Below are 21,624 nucleotides of genomic sequence, written 5' to 3'. Positions count from 1 at the left end.
TTTAATTTAAGTGAACTTAAAGGGTTAGTTTTTAATGAAATTTCTGTCATTAATTACTCACCCTCATGTCGTTACAAACCCGTAAGACCTTCGTTCATCTTCGGAACACAAATTAAGATATTTTTGATAAAATCCGAGAGGCTTTTTTATCCCCCATATAAAGCAGCGTATAATTACCACATTCAAGGTCCAGAAAAATAGTAGACATTGTTAAATTAGTCAATGTGACTACAGTGGTTCAACCTTAATGTTATGAAGCGATGAGAATATTTTTTGTGTGAAAAAAACAAAATAAAAATAATGACTTTATTCAACAATTTCGTCTCTTCTTTGTCATTCTCCTACGCTGCTGACATTGTAAACACAGTGCAGCGCTTCCGCGCTCATTATTGGCCAGCTCCTGAGTCAGCATCACACGCATGCGTCGCGCTGCTCATGTGTTCAGCTTCGGCCAATACTGAGACGCCACTCTGACGTAGAACCCGGAAGCGCTGCACTGCCTAAGTGAACCGAACATGTCCCCTCCCGGTCACTGTAGTAGTCACCCGTTTTCAGAGGCTTTGGATTACAAGAAAAAAAATGTTGTAAATATTCTCCAGTTTCTTGCACAGACCAATCTTTCACTTTATAAGACCTCATTGTATTGCCAGGAGCCACAGGTATTAATTTGGTTTTTTTGGGGGGGGTTTTTTTTGGACTACAACTAAAAAAAAAAATAACTACTCTGTTGTCACCTACATCTTGGATGGTGTCACGTTGTGTTAAGGCAGGTAGACGAAGACGAACAGGTCAATATCAAAATACTCCAAGTTTTCGTTGTGGCGGGTGGTAGCTCTCCGTCTGCGGGGGGCACACGCAAGTTCTCCGCGGTCGAAGGTGTTGATACGGGCTCTAGGTCTGGCTGTGTTCCAGATCGAGACGCGACGCTCTCCAGACACCTAATGACAGTTTCTCTCCAGTTCAGTCCAGTGGTGTCTGGGAGGTCGAGATGTTGGTGGAATGTTGCCCCAATCTGGAACAGGGTTTTTAGGGTCTCGTCGTCCAGGGAGCTAGTAACAGCCAAACAAATAAATTCTGAACAAAATAAAAAAGGCTATGGCTCTCCTGAGCCAGGACGATAATTTTGGCCCTATCGTCCATTTCGGGCGATCCGATCATCTGTCACGTTGTGTTAAGGCAAGTAGACGAAGACAAACAGGTCAATATCAAAATACTCAGAGTTTAATGAATACAATCCAAACGGGCAGACAGGCAGGAACAACACAACATAGTATAACGGTGATCGGACAAAGACTGAGTGCACGGGAGGAACTTAAGTAGCAAACATAACAGGGTAATTAATAGGACACAGGTGATACAAATGAACTAATGATGAGGAGCGGGAAAACAGAACAAATGGAGCGTTTCTCAATACCAAGTTCGCAAAGTTCAGACTTGCGTCCTTGGTAGTTCAGACTTGCCAAGTTCGACTCAGGAGAACGAACTCCCGTGGACGGCAGGACACAAGTCCGGTGATTCTGCAAATGGCACAGCAGCGTACTTGATAACGTCACTCAGCTCGCTCTGACACCACTCTGCCTCTTTTCGTTTTATTTAAAAAACAAACAAAAAAACATATTAATAGCCTCACAAATGTGGTTCAGGCAACGCGTTCACATCTTCAATGTCTGTATATATAGTATTTATAACAAAACGAAATATTAAACAACCCTGCCTCTTTTCGTTTACATTTCAAAAATATTAAACATATTAATATATGTGCATACTCTGATTATCTTTACTGTAATAAAATGAAATAACATAAAACACAACCCTGTCTCTTTTTGTTAAATGTCAATAATAGCCATTATAAAAGGTATAAGAACATACAATAAGAAATAAAACAAACAATTCAGTCAAGTGTACAAAATCAGCGCTTCAGTAGGCTACAACGGTAAAGTTAAATAGCCTAAATATATAAAGTTAAGAAACGTCACTTTGCCCTCAGCCAAAACGATTTGCCACGGAACAAATTATAGATTCGTAAGATCAAAGATCGCCCGTTAGATAAACAAAAGATGAATTATGTCATGTTTAACCGCTACAGAGACATCAGAGCCCACGGCAAACGTCAGAAGGACTAGCCGAGGTAGGGCTGTACTGTGCAGGGTACATGAGCGCTGATTAGTGCGAGATGCATTCTGGGATACCTGGCTGTCTCAAGTCCGCAAAAGTCACCTCGATGCATCCTCGATTAAAACGGTGGATCAAGACAACACCTGGGGATTTGAACTGTACTTGGCTAGATGTGAACTTTGAATTGGAACAGTACTTGGGCACAAGTCGTATTTATCACTTTAATGGAGCTTGACTGATGACGAGCAGAATTAAAGCTGCGCAAAGACACGCATCTGTTTTTGTTTTCCATGGAAGAGTGACATCCATCCAGGTTTGCAACAACACACGGGTGAGTTAATGTAACCAAACTAATGATTGATGTGGGTAATTCGAGGAAACAATGTTTCCACTGTGTTGCAGTTAATGGTGTAGACAGCTTGTGGTTATATAGTGACGTAGCTAATCATTGCCTTGAACATGATTTTGTCAGATACCTGTTCTCACATGCCCTGATTCATGATATGTCTTCAGGCTTCTGGAAGTCTGGCGTTCTCCCAACAAACCATCAAAGAGTGCAAATAGCCTATAAACAAACTGAAGATGATAAAGTTACCTCTTATCTGTAGGCTATCGAGGTGTTTCAGTGGAAAGATGATGAAACTGCTGTTTACACATTTTCTCCCACTTACTCATAAAAAGTGTTGCATTGTGTGTAGGCCTATTTGTGTGGCTTTTGCCACAGTTAAATGACTTTTTTTTTTTTTAAATTATAATGTTGACATGCATTCTCTGTAAAGCTGCTTTGAAACAACATGTATTGTGAAAAGCGCTATACAAACAAATGTGAATTGAATTGAAAATCACAACATATGTTGGACGTGAACCTTATGTTATGAAGAGGAGTGATTTTTCTACTGAATTGAAAGACTTCGAGGAGGTAGATATAGAGAATGTAAAGCTGCCGTCACGCCATGTTCAGTTCTAGTCTGGTTTGTTTATATCGTATTGCATTTCTACTAGTGGCGTTAAGGGCAATATTTTGATCTTCTGTCATGATTGTGAAAAAGGTTGCCATTGTAGGTCATTTATGCTGAATCGAGAATTGCAACAGGAGCTCACATCATCGTTCAGGGAAAAAACTGGATGGTGTAATACAATTTTCGCCTTTTCTACGTGTAAAAACATACTAAGGGAAGCAGGTTGAGGTGGTGACGGCGAGACGCCGAGGCTGACTATCACAACTTTTCTTGTTGCTTCATGGTTCATTGTCCTCACTTTTATGCTTTTACCTTTAGCTTAGAGAATCGTTTCATGGTCACCAATAAGTTTTCTTTTGGAAAATATTTTCATCAAAGCTGGAACTCGTTTGGCACGGTCGACACGATGTGTGTGTGTTGCTTTTGATTTTTATATCATCTTCATACTAAAAACTGTTTTTTTAATTGACCTTTGATTGACAGCCGATCTAACCAATCATAACGCCAAATCCGTAGTTATGTCCAACAAAGTAGTCGGGAGTTAACTGCTTACACACAAAATCCTTACTTGTCACACAATTTCTGAAACCTGACACTCAAACACCAGAACCACACAACAAATCTGCAAAATCACACACTAATTCTCGTTTTCAATTTCATAAAACACTTTTTGCAAAAAACAACACACAATTCTCTATGTAACACAAAAATCTGACAGGAAGTATCTTGATTTCCTTTTTCAAACACAACCATTGTTTCTGTCCAACTAGACATGGTTGATGTATTTCATTTCTTTCGTACTGTGTAATACTGTATTCACAACCACAAATGCTTACAGTAAAAAAAATAGATTGGTTTCAATCTTGCTTTCGTGTTTACCGTGCATTTTTCAACATGTTCCTGCCGGTTACTTTCAATCTTATACAGAAATGTAGCCTACATATGAGCTCATGAAAGAAGATTCTTTAGGTTTTGGATAACTGTGTGTATATGATATATCCAAAAATAGAATATTATGGCAAAGGTGTTTGCAACATAAGACAAATGTTTGCTTGTGAGATGTGTTTGTGATATTTTGAATGCGGTGCTTCATTTTGCATTTTGTGTGTGTAATTCTTGGATTTGTGTGTAACGTTTTGAAAAAAAGAGGCAAAGTTTTGAAAATGTGTGTAAGCAGTTGAAAAAAACTGTAATAGTTTAGTGTCGGTGGGCTTTTATTTATTGTTTAAATATCTTTAAAAATTACAAAATTTGAAATTTGAGACTTTGTTTCATATCAAAAGTAACCTGCTCTGTCTCGTCTGTTGACTGCGTTGTCAGTGTCCTCTTTTTGATGTATTTTTCACTGCTTGAGAACATGATGTGTGGCATGAGAGCGGCATGGCTTGTCGGACAAAGCAACAGTAACTAAGGGGGGCGGGTCAATTATGTACCTCTTCTGGGTCAAAACAGACTTGAATGCAATAGGAGAGTTTATGGCCCTCCCAACCCTGGAACTCGAGTATCAAGATTACTACAGAGTTTTCCAGTAGATAGTAAATACAATTTGAGAAGGTGTTCCAATTCAAATAGCACATGAAGGCAACATTAATCCTGTAAAGCCTGACAAAAAAAAAAAAAAAGCTTGCATATGTGTTATTCATCAGCCCAAACTGAGCAAAAACATGCAATTTGGATTTTATTTATATGGAAATTCTGATTGTATGAAATCTTTATAACAGTATAGCATTACATACTCCCCATCTGCTTACATAAAAAGCATATAACTATCAGTTTTCACTTGATATCTTCAAATTATATCATATAAGATGATATTTAAATACCTAGTTTTATGATCAAAGCTCTGTAGTTTGTATCAATTCAGTAATGCTTGAGAAATGAACAAATAAACGTTTCTCAAAAGCCTGATGGATCATTTCTGATACTCACATTTTAAGAAGATTTATGGATATTCAAGTAAACCTAAGTTGCTTCAGTCTAGTAAATGTCTACGAAAGTTATTCTTATGTTTACTTTATAAAAATCAGTAAAGATTTCACAGCATAAAGACACGTGAAGCATGACCTGAAGGTAGACATTTTTAGGCCTTTTACTTGTTAAAAGAAAAAAAGTATAAGCCATCATTTAGATGACAGAAGGTATGTAGTAGATTGTGTACAACAGGTTTTTCCGCAAAGTTTTGATCATGTTGATAATATAGAGGCCTTAGAAATGTGTGTATTAAATATGAACCAGTAGGCTTTATAGGGTTAAGAAGTGTTTTTATTCTTGCTAGTAAATGAATTTGCATAATTGCCATTGAAAATGAGAGTTCCTTGGAAGAGAAGATTTGTCAGAAATGGAAATTGCGCAACAAAACAATTGCATTTTTGTGTGGGAGTTTCTCTCTTTAAAAGGGAGAGTGCAGGCCTGTGTTAGACCACAACAGAAGCTCACTTGACACGTTTACTGGCATTGCTGTGCACAGCACTGGTTCAGAATGAAGTTCACTGTAGCAGCCCTCATGTCTCTGATCTGCACAGCTGCACTGCTGTCCACAACTGAAGGTAAGCAGAATAACATTCATAACAGTGTTTTAAATCAAATCGTTTGCAGATATTTCATGCTACATCTTACACCAACTCTCTCTCTGTCACTGCAGGTCAAATATATATGCGCTGCCAGTGCATTGAAACACATTCAGGATCACCAATTCGTATTGAAAGAATACTCTCATTAAAGGTGATTCCTGCTGGACCACATTGCAAAAATGAGGAGATCATGTGAGTGTGAAACTTACCAAAGCAACACTTCAAATTCAGGCTCAATATGTACACATGTGTGTAATAATAATAATAATAATAATAATAATGAAACAGTGTCATTTTATAGATTTTAAATAATTATACATTTGTTTCTTACAGTGCTATGATGAACAGAGGACAGATGTGTCTCGATTCTAAAAAAGACTGGGTGATTTCTCTCAAGGAAGAGTAAGTTCTTGTCTATAATGATGTGGCGCTCTTATTATCTTATTCTTATTATATTTATTATTATCATATTATTATTATTATTATTATTATTAATATAAGTTAATTAAAATCATGCTAATGAATAATTTTTTATTAATACTTTTAAACTCGGACACTGCAGCACCTTTCATCCTTCAGACACTAATGTACTGTGTGTCTCTTCATGTTTGCAGAATGAACAAGAAGAAACTCAAGAGCCAGTAATGAATGAGAATCACCATCCTAAAAACAAGAGCAAGTGATTCATTTAAGTATTACTACTGTAATATAGAATATTTAAATTATGATAAATGAATTATTGAATGTAAAAACATTCGTTTTATAAAATGTGAATTGATTTTTTTTTTTTACTGTAACTTTGCCTGACCTTAATTTTTTATATATGTATATATTTGTTACTGAATTGTAGTTTTTTTATGCTGATATAGTTTTATATTGATTTTGAAAGATGACATATGCGTATACTAATAAAAACTGTTTTAATTATCATAATGGATATTTTTGTTGGTTTTATTGTGCCTTTTTGTCATCTCAATTCAGTATCTGAATTCAGTATTATTCCATAAGCTACTCATTATCATGTCATTCCAAACCAATATGACTCTCTTCTGCAGAACCTGAAATAAGAAGTGAAAAACAGATAAGAAATAAGATCTGAAAAATGTTTGCATGCAGTTACAATGAACAGGGACTGAAGCTTTTAAGTTTTCAAAAGCATCACAAATATATCATAAAATGGGCCATGTAACTCATGCATAGATATTCTGAAGCCATGCAAGTTATTGAATCTTGTGACATCTGCTCTCATTCACACGTTCCAGTCTTAAAAATAAAGGGGTTTTCACAGTGATACAATAGAAAAACCATTTTTGGTTCCCCAAAGAACCTTTCAGTGAACAGTTTTTAAAAGAACAGATTTTCTCTTAGTGTGAAGAACATTATAAAAATCTAAAGAAACTTTTTCTACTATAAAGAACCTTTTGTGGAATGAAAAGTTTCCATGGATGTTAAAAGTTCTTAATGGAACCATAGATGCCAATAAAGAATATTTGTTTATAAGAGTGTGAGAAAAGATATTATAAAAGGTATAATTATTTTTCAGGATCGCAGTCCTAATCCCAGTTTATCTTTTTACTAGCCATATAATGGTGTTAAAATATGTTTAAATGTTGTGAACAGAATTTCTGTCCATCCAAAACTAATATTTAGCCTACTTATTATTTTACTGATACCCTGAATGTACAGTTCTTCTCATGTAAATCTAGTTTAGCCTACTTGCTACTAAACAAAAAGTATATTTACTATTTAATTTATATTAAATAGTATATCTTGCTGGATCTGTCTGTTGCCTTTGACACAGTACCAGATCCTCCTGCCAACCCTCATGACAAAGGGCATCTCAGGAACCACACTCCAATAGTTCGTGTAGCATTCCCGGCTGAACAGATGCAATTTACTCTCAGGAACTGATGTTTGTAAAGAATTTCATTTCCAAAAACACCGTAAGAGCTGAATAAAAACAAACAAACAAACAAACAATATTAGACATCTGCCTGCTAATTGTATACAAATATCCATAAACCTGTAAATGAATACACATTTGCAATTAATAGGCTTACACCATAAATAATGTGACAATAAATCACATTTTAGTATACAGGCTAATGTAATAACCTATATGATTTTATGAATTGTTTTAATTACAACAATCTCCCTTTAGAGTGCGATGTTAACTACGTTATATGAAACACCTGAGTTAACAATGAATTAATTTAGGTAAAACTGATGATCTTAATTTAGAGAGAAAACATTAATTATATAAAATTACCAAATAAAGTGCTAATTTACTGTAAACAATCTATTTGGAGTGCAAATCAAGAGAAACACTGAAGAGGCAATACTACACTGTGCCTAACAACATTAGCAAATGAAAGAGATCAATAAAATAAACACTTCAAAGTCCTTCAAAGTTTACCACACAACATAAAATTAAAACGGTACCTTGTGCCCTTCAGCCAGGAGCTAAGATGTAGAAAGAAACTTTTTTAAACAAACATTTGTACAGTGTGTACCCAAAAGTTCATCCTTTCTCTGGTAACATTAAATCAGAATGATGTTTCACGTAAAAAGTGCGCCAATGAACACACAGGGTGCCGCTGCACTTCCTTTTCCAGACTTCAAAATAAAGGCATGTGTGGTAAAAATGTAAACACTCTTGTAAAACAAATAAGAATACAATGTCCACATTAAGTATGCAGCGAGAATTATTAGTCAACCAAAACAAACAAAAGGTTTTTTTTTTTTTAAGTAACATTTTCAATAATAAAGTCCTTTCTTGTGAAAGCCTTTCTCAGGTATTCTATGGCAACACTGCCCTCTATGGTTGGAGGTAAAGATGACGGCCTACTTCAGAGATTGGAAATTTAATGGTCATTTACACTCCCACCAAATCATGAGTGATTTGTATGACGTTAAGAAATATAAATTACAAATGATTTTCAAATAAAAAATGACCTTTAACTCAGAAATGGACGAAAGGTGTCCATACTATGAAGATTGAACGCTAGAATTTAAGTAATATAATGAAAAGGATACACTTGGTTGCTCTTGGAAGCAGCTAGATGGTCTCTAGCAACAGGATCAGCTTCTGGACTGGGCATTCAATGACAGACAGCTTGTTGAGACGACGACCATCCTTCTCCAGATTCCGGTCACCAAGGCATACCTTGACTCTTCTCACAAGCCTGTCTTTATCCGTAGTAGTCTCTGTAACTCTGGACAGCCGCCACTCATTTCTAGGCAGACCATCAGCCTTTTCCATGACAATATCTCCTACTTGCAGGTTTCTCTTTGCTCTGTGCCAGCGCTGCCTGGTGGCAATGTTGGAAAGATACTCCCTACGCCAGCGGCTCCAAAACTGCTCTGCGAGGTACTGAACATGGCGCCACCTTTTTCTTGCATAGATGTCTTCTCTGATGAATCTGCCTGGTGGTGGTAATGCTGGAACGGACTTCATAGTAAGCAGGTTATTGGGGTGAGAGGTGCAAGGCTGTTGGGGTCGTTTAGGTTGTCAACTGTTAGTGGTCTACTGTTTACGATCGCCATAGCTTCGTAAAATAATGTCCGCAGCGATGCATCGTCCAGTCTGTCAGAAGACAGTGAGAGAGTTGAGCGAAGAACATTTCTCACTGTTCTGATTTGTCTCTCCCATACCCCCCCTGCATGATGGGGCGCATTTAGGACAAAGTCGCACTGCTTCTCAGCTAAGAACACTGTCAGACGATCGGCGTCAATCTCCTTGAGAGCATTTTTCAGCTCATTCTTGGCTCCTACAAAGTTGGTGCCTTGGTCACATTTGATTTGGCGCACTGCTCCCCGTAATGCAATGAAACAGCGCAGGCCATTGATGAAGGCATCTGTAGACATGTCATTTAGCATTTCAATATGGATAGCTCTGGAGCTGAAACATGTGAAGAGGAGGCCGTACCTTTTATGTTCCTTCCGACCCTGTTTAGTGACAAAGGGACCAAAGCAGTCCATACCACAGTATGTGAAGGGTGGAGATGGATTTGTACGCTCCGAAGGGAGGTCGGCCATTCTTTGTTCTTCGGTGGGTCTCCTGAGCTTCCGACATGTCACACAGTGATGCACATGGGATGCTACTGGTCTGCTCATTCCTGGAATCCAGTAGCCTTGTGATCTGATCTCATTAATTGTAAGGCCCTTACCTTGGTGCTTGACATTCTCATGACATTGAGAGATGATCATCTTTTTTATATGGTGATCTTTAGGAATGATCACTGGGTGTTTGACTGAGCTGGGTAGGGGTGCATCGCAAAGCCTTCCTCCCACCTTGAGTATTCCTTCTTGATCTAGGAAGGCATCAAGATGATACAGCTTGCTGCTAGGTGACAGCTGGGCCCCCTTGCTCAATAACTTGATATCCCCTGGATAGGTGTTTCTTTGTAAGTCTTTAATGATGATGCGTTTGGCATCTTCTCGTTCAGCTACCGTACTGTGACCGATGGACTTATCCCCTTTGGCTCGGCGAATGAGGCGAGCCACAGCTTGGACAGCTCTAGACAATGAAGACAGCTTTGACAAGCGGTCTGAGAGGGTGACCTCTGTTGTTTCTGCACTCAGAGTCTGAGCCTGTCTCACTTCAGGATCTCCAATCGTTAGTGCTGTGTCAATATCTGCAACAGGAGGTATATCCTTCTTCCATAAGAATTTTGGCCCTGTCAACCAATTGGATGTAAGAATCTCACCAGCGTTTAAACCCCTTGACGCATGGTCCGCAGGGTTCTCGTTAGTGTGAACATATCTCCACTGTTGAGGAGTAGTGCTGAGATGTATCTTCTGCACTCTGTTTGCCACGAACGTGTGAAAGCGGCGTGCTTCGTTGTTAATGTACCCCAAAACTACTTGGGAGTCGGTCCAGAAGTGCTCTTCTATCTCTGCATATTCCAGCTCCTGTTTAAGCATATTGCTCATGGCAACTGAGATGACAGCAGCGGTCAGTTCGAGCCTGGGAATAGTCTGGACCTTAATGGGAGCAACTCTGGATTTACCTATGACCAGGGCACAATGGATGTTACCTTCTTCGTTTGTGACTCTTAAATAGGAACACTGGCCATATCCGCTGTTGCTCGCATCAGAGAAGTGATGAAGTTCTCTTTTTATGACCTTTCCGAAGTTTGCAGGTACATAACAGCGGGGTATATTGATCCTTTCCAAGTTCATAAGATCAGCTTTCCAATGCTCCCACCTTGGCTGCAATTCTTTAGGAAGAGGGTCGTCCCAGCCTGTTCCGTTTCTGCACATTTCCTGAAGCACTAATTTTCCACTTAGCACAAAAGGAGCAATAAAGCCCAGCGGATCATACAGTGATGCAACTGTGGATAGTATGCCACGGCGTGTTGCTGGCTGGTCTTTGAGGTCAACAGAGAGTCTGAATCTGTCAGAATCAATGTGCCAGTGGATCCCTAAAGCTCTCTCTAAAGGGGTGTCATCGAAGTTGAGGTCAAGAGCCTTTACTTCAATGGCTCGTTCAGAAATTGGAATGCTATCCAGGACAACTCTGTCATTTGAAATAAATTTGTGCAATCTAAGACCACCTGAAGCACACAGTTGACGAGCTTCTCTAGCTACCTGGACAGCTTCTTCTGCGCTTTCTACACTGGTGACACCGTCATCTACATAAAAGTCTGTTGTGATGAATTTTGAGCCAAGAGGATATGTACACTCATTCTCCTTAGCGAGATGTTTCAGACCATAGTTGGCGCATCCAGGTGATGAGGTAGCACCAAAAAGATGGACCTTCATGCGGTATTCTTGTGGGTGTAAAGTTAAGTCTCCGTTTTTCCACCAGAGAAAACGGAGGTAGTTTCGATCTGCTTCTTCCACATGAAATTGGTGAAACATCTTTTCAACATCGCACATAAGGGCAACGGGATGTTGTCTGAATCTTACAAGAACACCAGTCAGCTTATTCATTAAATCTGGGCCTTGGAGCAAATGGTCATTGAGGTTGGTTCCCTGGTACTTGGCGGAGCAGTCAAAGACAACACGGAGCTTGTCTGGCTTTTTAGGGTGATACACCCCATGATGAAGGATGTACCACTTCTCTCCATCCTTTCCTTCATCATGCACTTCTTCCGCATCACCTTTCTCAATGACCTCTTCCATAAACCTAACATAGTGTTCCTTGTACCTTTCATCTTTCAGCAATTTCCTTTTAAAATGATTGAGCCTTACAATGGCAAGCTGCTTATTGTTAAGCAAGTGAGGTCTCTCTTTGAATGGGAGAGGCATCTCGTAATGCCCGTGGTCGTTCTTCCTTATGCCTTGCTGCAGTTTGGTCAAGAAGAGGATGTCATCCTGCGACACAGTTTTATTATCTTCACCAGCATCTTTGAAGTCAGACTCCAAAACCTTAATAACATCTGCTGGAGTCACTGGGGGAAGCTCTTTGATGCTGACTCTATGACAGATGGTGTTGAAGCATTGTGATTCATGGTGTGAAGACAGGCGACCAACAATACTCCATCCAAGGTCTGTATGGACTGCATAAGGTTCATCGTCTCCTCCTAAAATCACCTGTTTTGGTGCCAAAGCCTTTGGACAACTGTAGCCTATCAGGAGACCAACCTCACAATCCTGCAGAGGTGGAATTTTGTCCACTATTGTAGAGAGATGCTTCCAGTGTCGTGCTGTGTCACAAGTAGGGATGTGAGTACGGTTCACTGGAATGGAGTCCTTAGTGTAGGCAGGGGGAAGGTTAAGGACGACAGGGGAGCTGAAGCCTCTTACTTTGAGACCGGACACCCTTTCACTCAGCATGACAACATCTTTTGCTGTCATGGTTGTCAACTTCAGTCTCACAGGACAGGAGTCAGCTTGCAGCTTGTTGCTCAGCAACTCGGTCGACAAACACAGTATCACTCTGGGTGTCAAGCAGAGCATAAACAAGTTTTTCAGAGGCTGGATTCCTCTCGGTTGATACCCACACTGGCACTATCATTGAAGTATTGGTGGATGGCTCATCATTCTCTACTTTGTGAGACGTACTAGTAGCCGTCTCTGTGTTACCTTGGTTTGAGGCTGGTGCAGAGTTGACTTTCTTTGTGTAGTTTTCATCATGTAGACACGTTGGATGTCTACCTCTACAGGTGTCACAGGATAGACGGTGACGGCAGTCTTTTGCGCTGTGGCCTGGTTTCATGCAACCATAGCAGAGTTTGTTCTCCTTCACATATTTCCGTTTCTCTTCTAATGACTTTGCCACAAATTTAGGACAGCTGTGAATCTTATGCTTGCTGTCTTTGCAGAAGAGACACATATTATAATTTCCCTTAGTGGGCCTTTGTTCGTTTTCATCATTTTGTTTATTTTCCGTAGCTGTTTGAATGTGAAAGACGTTAACCCTGTTCCTTTTATTGTCCTTAAGGTTCCGTTTTTCTGAAGTGGGGTCAGAGGCATGAAGAGCGCTGAAGGAGGTGACTGGATTGCAAGTAATCTCTGCTTCCATTGACATGAAGGTCACAAAATCTATAAACTTTGGAAAGTCATGAGTCTCAATAAGTGTCTGCATGACCTGACGGTTCCACCGTGCTGCTGCCCAATCTGGTAATTTGTGTACAAGTTTCTGATTTTCATCACAATCATTCAATATTTCAAGCCCTTTGACATGAGGCATAGCTTGATGACACGCATTCAAGAAGTCAGAGAAATCTCTGAAACCTTCAGCATCTTTAGGCTGAATCTTAGGCCATTTGGATAGTTTTTCTCTAAATGCCTTCTGTATGACAAATGGCTGCCCATACCGTTGGTTCAACTTGTTCCATGCATCATTATAAGCCTCATCATCATTTCTGTAGAAGATGCCATCAAGAGACTTACGAGCTGGCCCACCAACATACCTTTTTAAATAGTGCAGCTTGTCAGCAGAAGAAATGGCCTTTCCATCAATGAGCGACACAAAGGCAGCCTTCCACTCAATGAACTGGATAGGATCGCCACTGAACACAGATGGTTCTGTTGTAGGCAGCCTGTTCAGGGCTATGCTATCTTGGACAGCTTGAGCAAGATAAGATATATCAGATTTTGGAGGCGGTAGTGTTGCTGTGATGTTGGTAGGACATTGGATGGGAAATGGAACCACATGCTGCTGCACCGCTACACTTACATCCTGCTGTTCCCTTGTATGAGAGTGTGAAGAAAGAATGCTGACTTCCTGTGCCATTTCTTGATCATAGGCCTGCAGTCTGGCTCTAGCTGCCTTTAGATCCTTCTCTGCCTTTAGTTTTTCTAGTTCACACTTTCGAGCTTCGATCTCTTGTATGACTGAGTATTCTGCTTCTTTGGCTGCTAAATCCGCTGCTGCATCTGCACGCTTGGCTGCAATGGACATAACTGTGGACCTTGATGATGTGGGGCGTGAGACTGTGGATCCATAGACAGAGCGAGCATAATTGTGATGAAGTAACTCACGCAGGCTGTGTTTTACATTTTCTCTGTCAAAGTCCTCAAGGCATGCCATTCTTTCAAAAATTATTTTCGAAATATCTTTTGTCACAGCTTCACAAGTATCGATTCTGCGTCTAGTGTCACTGGATGGAGCAATGTAATCTCTGATTTCCAGGTAGACGTGCATGACATCATCCCTTCCCTTCTCAAGTGTGTTAATCAGCGCTACAAGTTGACTCTCACTAATGTCTGTTTTTAGCTCTTCCCTTGTGTTGCGAGCCAGGTCCTTCCATTGTTCATACAAATGAATCAACCTTTTCTCCTTTTTCAGAGCCTCCTCCCTTTTATATGCACGCATCTTCTCTGTGGGGTTGCGTTGTCGACCAGAACGGTGAAGCTCCTCCTCTTCCGTTCCATTATAAGGGGCCTCCACTTGCTGGTCAGGGTCTTTATTTTCAGAAGCATCCATTTTCTTTACAGGAGTGCCACAGACTAGATTATCACATCAAGTCCTTTGGTTGTCATTAGACAGCTTTCAGAGGTGAGGTAGGACTGATTAGGTGAAGCTGTTGATCTTCTGGGTAAAGCTCTTACTGTAGCATTCCCGGCTGAACAGATGCAATTTACTCTCAGGAACTGATGTTTGTAAAGAATTTAATTTCCAAAAACACCGTAAGAGCTGAATAAAAACAAACAAACAAACAAACAATATTAGACATCTGCCTGCTAATTGTATACAAATATCCATAAACCTGTAAATGAATACACATTTGCAATTAATAGGCTTACACCATAAATAATGTGACAATAAATCACATTTTAGTATACAGGCTAATGTAATAACCTATATGATTTTATGAATTGTTTTAATTACAACAATCTCCCTTTAGAGTGCGATGTTAACTACGTTATATGAAACACCTGAGTTAACAATGAATTAATTTAGGTAAAACTGATGATCTTAATTTAGAGAGAAAACATTAATTATATAAAATTACCAAATAAAGTGCTAATTTACTGTAAACAATCTATTTGCAGTGCAAATCAAGAGAAACACTGAAGAGGCAATACTACACTGTGCCTAACAACATTAGCAAATGAAAGAGATCAATAAAATAAACACTTCAAAGTCCTTCAAAGTTTACCACACAACATAAAATTAAAACAGTACCTTGTGCCCTTCAGCCAGGAGCTAAGATGTAGAAAGAAACCTTTTTAAACAAACATTTGTACAGTGTGTACCCAAAAGTTCATCCTTTCTCTGGTAACATTAAATCAGAATGATGTTTCACGTAAAAAGTGCGCCAATGAACACACAGGGTGCCGCTGCACTTCCTTTTCCAGACTTCAAAATAAAGGCATGTGTGGTAAAAATGTAAACACTCTTGTAAAACAAATAAGAATACAATGTCCACATTAAGTATGCAGCGAGAATTATTAGTCAACCAAAACAAACAAAAGGTTTTTTTTTTTTTTTTAAGTAACATTTTCAATAATAAAGTCCTTTCTTGTGAAAGCCTTTCTCAGGTATTCTATGGCAACACTGCCCTCTATGGTTGGAGGTAAAGATGACGGCCTACTTCAGAGATTGGGAATTTAATGGTCATTTACAGTTCGAGTCTTACCTCTCAGGTAGGTCCTTTAGTGTATCTTGGAGGGGTGAGGTGTCTAAGTTGCATCATCTTGCTACGGGGGTACCTCAGGGCTCAGTGCTTGGACCACTTCTCTTCTCCATCTACATGTCATCACTAGGATCTGTCATTCAGGAATATGGTTTTTCCTTTCACTGCTATGCTGATAACACACATCTCTACCTCTCATTCCAACCAGATGATCTGACGGTTGCAGCTCACATCACAGCCTGCCTGACAGCCATTTCTGCCTGGATGAAGGACCACCACCTTCAACTCAACCTTGCAAAGACGGAACTGCTTGTGGTCGGTGCCAACCCAACACTTCATCATAACCTTTCCATTCAACTTGGTTCGTCAAAGAAAATCTGCATGACTCCTGGAAGCTGTTTCATCTAGTCAAATTGGAGGGTTGAGGGTTTCTGGACAGCTTATGGCTCTGGTTTTTGCAATTTGCATTAGATAGTCTGTTGTTGGTCTGGTCTGCTTGGGAGTTGAGGGTGAACTTTGTGTAGGTCTGATAATTGTGATTAATGTTTTATTGCACATCTCCTTGTAATCTGCATTCTTGGTGGTCAGTTTCCGTTCCTCCAGTTTTGAAACTCTGTTTAATTATATGTAAGTTTAAACCACATTGTATTTGGTCATAGTCTAATGCATATAATAGACAAAAGTCCATTTATTATTCTGTTTATACTTAAAATTGGTGGCTGGTGGCATTCTGCAATCCAATATTTTTTGCATAATGATGCTATAACTGTGAATTTGAGATCTGTTGCTGACAACCAATCTCCTACATTGTGCTAATTCCATGTCTTTCTAAATTGTTCTGCATCTCTCTTCTGCTCCTGCTTGTGTATAATCCACTTTATACTTTAAACTTGGCTTTTTGTACTGCTAATGTTGTTTCTCATGACAAATTGCTTGTGATGTTTCCATTTCTAAATCACTTTGAAAAGAAGCATCTGCTAAATCAGAATGAGATTTATGAAAAAATATTTTTGTGTTTTATCTTCATCTTTTATCTTTTTAACTCAAATCAAGATTTCATGTCCATTTATGTACATACTAAGTGTCCATACGTAGTGTGTGCATGTCCATGTGATTTTGCATCATTCCTTGCTCCAGGGATTCCAAACTTTTTGATCATCTGAACCCCTTTGATCTAAAATATTACAATTTGACAACACATTTGCAAGTTGACTTAAAGGGTTAGCTCACTCATAAATGAAAATTCTGTCATTAATTACTCACCCTCATGTCGCTTCACACCCGTAAGACCTTCGTTCATCTTCAGAACACAAATTAAGATATTTTTGATAAAATCCGATGGCTCAGTGAGGCCTCCATTGTCAGCAAGACAGTAACACGCTCAATGCCCAGAAAGCTACTAAAGATGTATTTAAAACAGTTCATGTGACTACAGCGGTTCAACCTTAATGTTATGAAGTGACGAGAATACTTTTTGTACGCCCAAAAAACAAATAATGACTTTATTCAACAATATCTAGTGATGGGTGATTTCAAAACACTGCTTCATGAAGCTTTGGTCTGTTTTTTTTTTTTTTTTTTTTTTTTGGCCGGTGTTGTCATGGCACTGTGTTGATATGATCTAGAATATGTCAACGCGGCCAGATGTACTAAGCTGAGTAGCCTACCTTTTCCTTAAAATCAGTCAGTGGCGGATTTAGACATGGGCGACATGTTTGGGCAAAGGCCCAGGGCGGCATCTTGCCGGGGGCAGAACGCAAGAAAAAAATAAAAAATAAAAAAACGAATGCGTGATCGTGTTTTCACAATTCATTTGCACATAACGTCAATGATATCATGTCACCCTGTGGGTAAATTAACCTGGTCGGGAGGGACTCGGAGTGTGCGCCCGGAGAAGACAACTCACTCAAAAGTATATGAGAAGGGATGAGGTGACGTCTGTAGGGAGAACGGGACAAGTTCTAAATCAGCACTAAATTATGGTAAGACAAAAGGTCTAAGCCACCGGAGGCCGATTTAGGTAAATAAATAAAATGGAAGAGGGGAAACATGCAAAAGATAAAGGCATGTATGCAGCTATTACTCATAGCGTAATAATAGTAGGCAAATAATAAAATATAGGGCCTATCACTTATGTTATTGCTTGCTATGCTATTACACATTGGGCAACAATATTCATTTTTCTGTCTAACTTGCTTACATAACCAGACAGTAAAATGTGATTTTGTAACAATGTATCTTTTTTTTTTTTTTTTTTTTAAACAAACGTAATATTGTAAAGTTGTGCAGTTTATGGGGATTTTTGGTATTTTTTGTTATTTATTTGCCTCAATTTGTAATAATTTAAGTATATACATTTATATAAAATAGCAAAAAAAAAAATTGTTAAATCCACTTTAAAAAAAAAACTACTTTTCACAATTTCATTCATACTGATAGACATGAAAAATGTGCCTGGGTTTAGTGGAGGATTGCTGCCATCTACTGGAAAGCAAAGGGGTTGTAGAGAACAGTACAGTCGTGAATTAAAGTGGGCCGGTCTAAGGCATGAAACTCCAGGGCTGAAAATGAGTCCCACTCCGGCCGTAATGTCGCTGTAATCGTCTTTACCTTCATTACAATTGTCATCCACAGAGTTGGGCAAGTTACTTCCAAAATGTAATACATTATATATTACTAGTTTCTGTCATTTGAAAGTAATTAGTTACATTACAATATTACTGTCTCTGAATTGCAATGCGTTACACTACTTTTGAGTTACTTTTGAGGTACTTTCACCAAAATAACCACAGAAATACACTATACCGGTCAAAAGTTAAGATTTTTTTGAATGTTTTTAAAAGAAGTCTCTTCTGCTCACCTAAGGCTTTATTTTTTTGATCCAAAATACAGTACAAATTGTGAATTATGAAATATTTTTACAATTTAAAATAACTGTTTTCTATGTGAATATGTAGTAAACTTTCATTTATTCCTGTGATCAAAGCTGAATTTTCAGCATCATTACTCCAGTCTTCAGTGTCACATGATCCTTCAGAAATCATTCTAATATGATGATTGGCTGCTCAAGAAACATTTCTTAATATTATTATCAATGTTGAAAACAGTTTTTTTTTTATTACAGAAATTAAAATTTTTATTCAGCAAGGATGATTAAATTGATCAAAAGTGATAGTATAGACATTTATAATGTTACAAAAGCTTTATATTTCAGATAAATGCTGTTATTTTGAACTTTCTATTCATCAAATAATCCTGAAAAAAAATTGTACACAATTGTTTCAACATTGATAATAATAATAAATGTTTCTTGAGCATCAAATCAGTATATTCGAATGATTTCTGAAGGATCATGTGACATTGAAGATTGGAGTAATGAGGCTGAAAATTCAGCATTTTAAAATATATTAAAATAGAAAATATTTTAAATTGTAAAAATTATTTCACAGTATTACTGTTTATGCTGTATTTTGGATCAAATAAATGAAGCCTTGGTGAGCAGAAGAGACTTTTGACCTCATAAAATGCTAAAATGTAGTTTATTGCTGCTCATTATACATCCAGTGGAGGGCGATGTGGTATAGCATAATGACTGTGTAGGCCAGTGATCCTCCAGGGGGGCTTGGAGATAGGCCTAACTTAAAATTAATTAAAATATATTAATATAATTCATTAATTGTATTATTAATATGTTAAAATGTATCATTAAGGGGCGGTTTCCCGGTCAGGGTTTAAATTAAGACAGGATAGGCCTTAATCTAGAATAGTTAATCGTGGCTTAAAAAATGGCTTTCTGAAACACAGATTAAGTTCAGATTACTAAAACCTGGACTATGGAGTCCTGAATTAATGTATACTAGATTAATTTAAAACCAACTGTGCTAATCTGAATTAGTATGAGAGAGGTTGCCTAGAAAACATGGAATTAACCAAGAAAAGCTTAAAATTGCATGGAACTGAGAAGCAAATCCAAGGAAAACAATGGCAGTAGAAAAAGACTGCAATCCAAAAAAAAAAAAAAAAAAAACTTTACTAAACAAGAGACAGTTCTTTTAAAGCAAGCGAAATACATCAGCTGTGAAAAAAAAAGAAATGAATAAATAGATGAATTCTAATAATCCTATGATTATTAATGCTTTTGTTTTGTCCTTTAGCATCAAACTAAACATAACCATTTACACATGTGATAATCATTGGCAGTCTAAAAATTATACTGGTTTGATCCAAAGCACTATCATAGTGCTTGCTTGCTTGCTTGCTTGCTTGCTTGCATGAATGAATGAATGAATGAAAAGGCAAATCTTGGTAGCAGGTCCTCAACCCAAGCACAAGCGCTACACTTCATCACAATGTTAATCTCCAAAAAACACTAACATAAAAATTTTTACATAATAGAACATTAAACAGTAAGAAGTCTCTCCATATTCTCATCTTTCTAAAAAAATGGATAAAATAACACTTTTTCAACATTTACTCTCCCAGTTCAGCCCGGCGCAAAGCATATTTCAAAATGAAAACATCAAGTGAGTTCTAGTAACCATTTCAAGTGAAAAAAAAAAAAAATTAACTCTATATATATATATATATATATATATATATATATACGCACAGTGTATATCAATATCGATATATATCCAAGTAATACATGCGTCTTCTTTGAAACACAACGTGACGTCTTTCTGTTTTTATTAAATTTCTTAAATACATGTCTTTATTACTTAATTAATTGATAATTGTTGGTCTACCAATATATTTTAGCTGGTCTAAATTCTAAGTTAGACACAAATTTGCATAGCCTATATAAGGTTCCCTTCTAGACAAACGCATATATGTGCTTGTATATGTGCTTCAGCAGCCCTGGGGGCCCGTCATAATAGCTGCACTGGGGCCTGTCATTACTATGTTACACCACTGGGACTAGGCTTAATCTCTGTCCGGGAAATCGCCCCATAATGTTTGCAAAAGCATGCCTTCCTCAAATGCTCCTGGATGTCTTCAGCAGAATTTTGGCTGCAGATATGTTTTACAATCACTTTTGATAAGCATGATGTCAGTCCTGGGGTTCTTTAAAAGAGAAAGTCCTGCCAAACTACTCACAAACACCATCAGCAGACGGGAAAGTGAACTTCTCGAGAAAACATATACAAAGTTCTGGCATGAAACATACATCTTCTGGCATGAAACATACATCTTCCACTGATTGCATAATGGCACACAAATGATTAATGTTTCACTGACTGATATCAAATCACTTTCCTCCTGCATGGAAGTCATAGCTTACTGTAAACGCACATGTGCTGTAACTTGTCTTGAATTTTTATTTATTAACTCGTTTTTCTGAGTTTATGGTTTATTTTATTTTAATGGATAGAAACAGAATTTCAGAAAAAACACATTATATAAAGGTTATAAATTGATTTGCATTTCAGTGAGTGAAATAAGTATTTGATCCCTGAGCAAAACATGACTTAGTACTTGGTGGAGAAACCCTTGTTGGCAAGCACAGAGGTAAGACGTTTCTTGTAGTTGGTCACTCAGGAGGTATTTTGGTCCACTCCTCTTTACAGATTATCTCTAAATCCTTAAGGTTTCTTGGCTGTCGCTTGGCAACTTGAAGTTTCAGCTCACACCACAGATTTTCTATAGGATTAAGGCCTGTAGACTGGCTAGGCCACTCCACGACCTTAATGTGCTTCTTCTTGAGCCACTTTGTTGCCTTGGCAGAATGTTTTGGGTCATTGTCATGCTGGAAGACCCATCCACGACCCATCTTCAGTGCTCTGGCTGAAGGAAGGAGGTCCTCGTCCAAGATTTTATGGTACATGGCCCTGTTCATTGGCGGTGAAGTCATCCTGTACCCTTAGCAGAGAAACAGCCCCAAAGCATAATGTTTCCACCTCCATGCTTGACTGTAGGGATGGTGTTTTTGGGGTCATAGTCAGCATTTGT

The 21,624-nt window shown here is 38.3% G+C and overlaps 2 protein-coding genes and 1 long non-coding RNA gene across 6 annotated transcripts in view; 2 read left to right on the top strand and 1 right to left on the bottom strand.

The window, feature by feature from the left end:
- si:ch211-163c2.2 (protein turtle) overlaps nt 1-21,624 on the top strand; it is a 91,636-nt gene that overhangs the window by 38,771 nt on the left and 31,241 nt on the right. The gene's annotated exons all lie outside the window — the stretch shown is intronic.
- Nucleotides 1-21,624, top strand: part of LOC127516715 (sialoadhesin-like) — a 101,833-nt gene that overhangs the window by 66,059 nt on the left and 14,150 nt on the right. The gene's annotated exons all lie outside the window — the stretch shown is intronic.
- Nucleotides 6,260-15,659, bottom strand: LOC127516745 (uncharacterized). Its single transcript, XR_007931071.1, has 3 exons — nt 15,225-15,659; nt 7,449-7,594; nt 6,260-6,702 (listed from the first exon to the last, which is right to left on the bottom strand). It is a non-coding gene; the product is annotated as an uncharacterized LOC127516745 (long non-coding RNA).

The sequence above is a fragment of the Ctenopharyngodon idella genome, chromosome 7, assembly GCF_019924925.1.
Source record: "Ctenopharyngodon idella isolate HZGC_01 chromosome 7, HZGC01, whole genome shotgun sequence".
Taxonomy (NCBI): domain Eukaryota; kingdom Metazoa; phylum Chordata; class Actinopteri; order Cypriniformes; family Xenocyprididae; genus Ctenopharyngodon; species Ctenopharyngodon idella.
The sequence above is the reverse complement of the archived record's forward strand: the minus strand, read 5'-3'. Positions and strand labels throughout refer to the sequence as shown.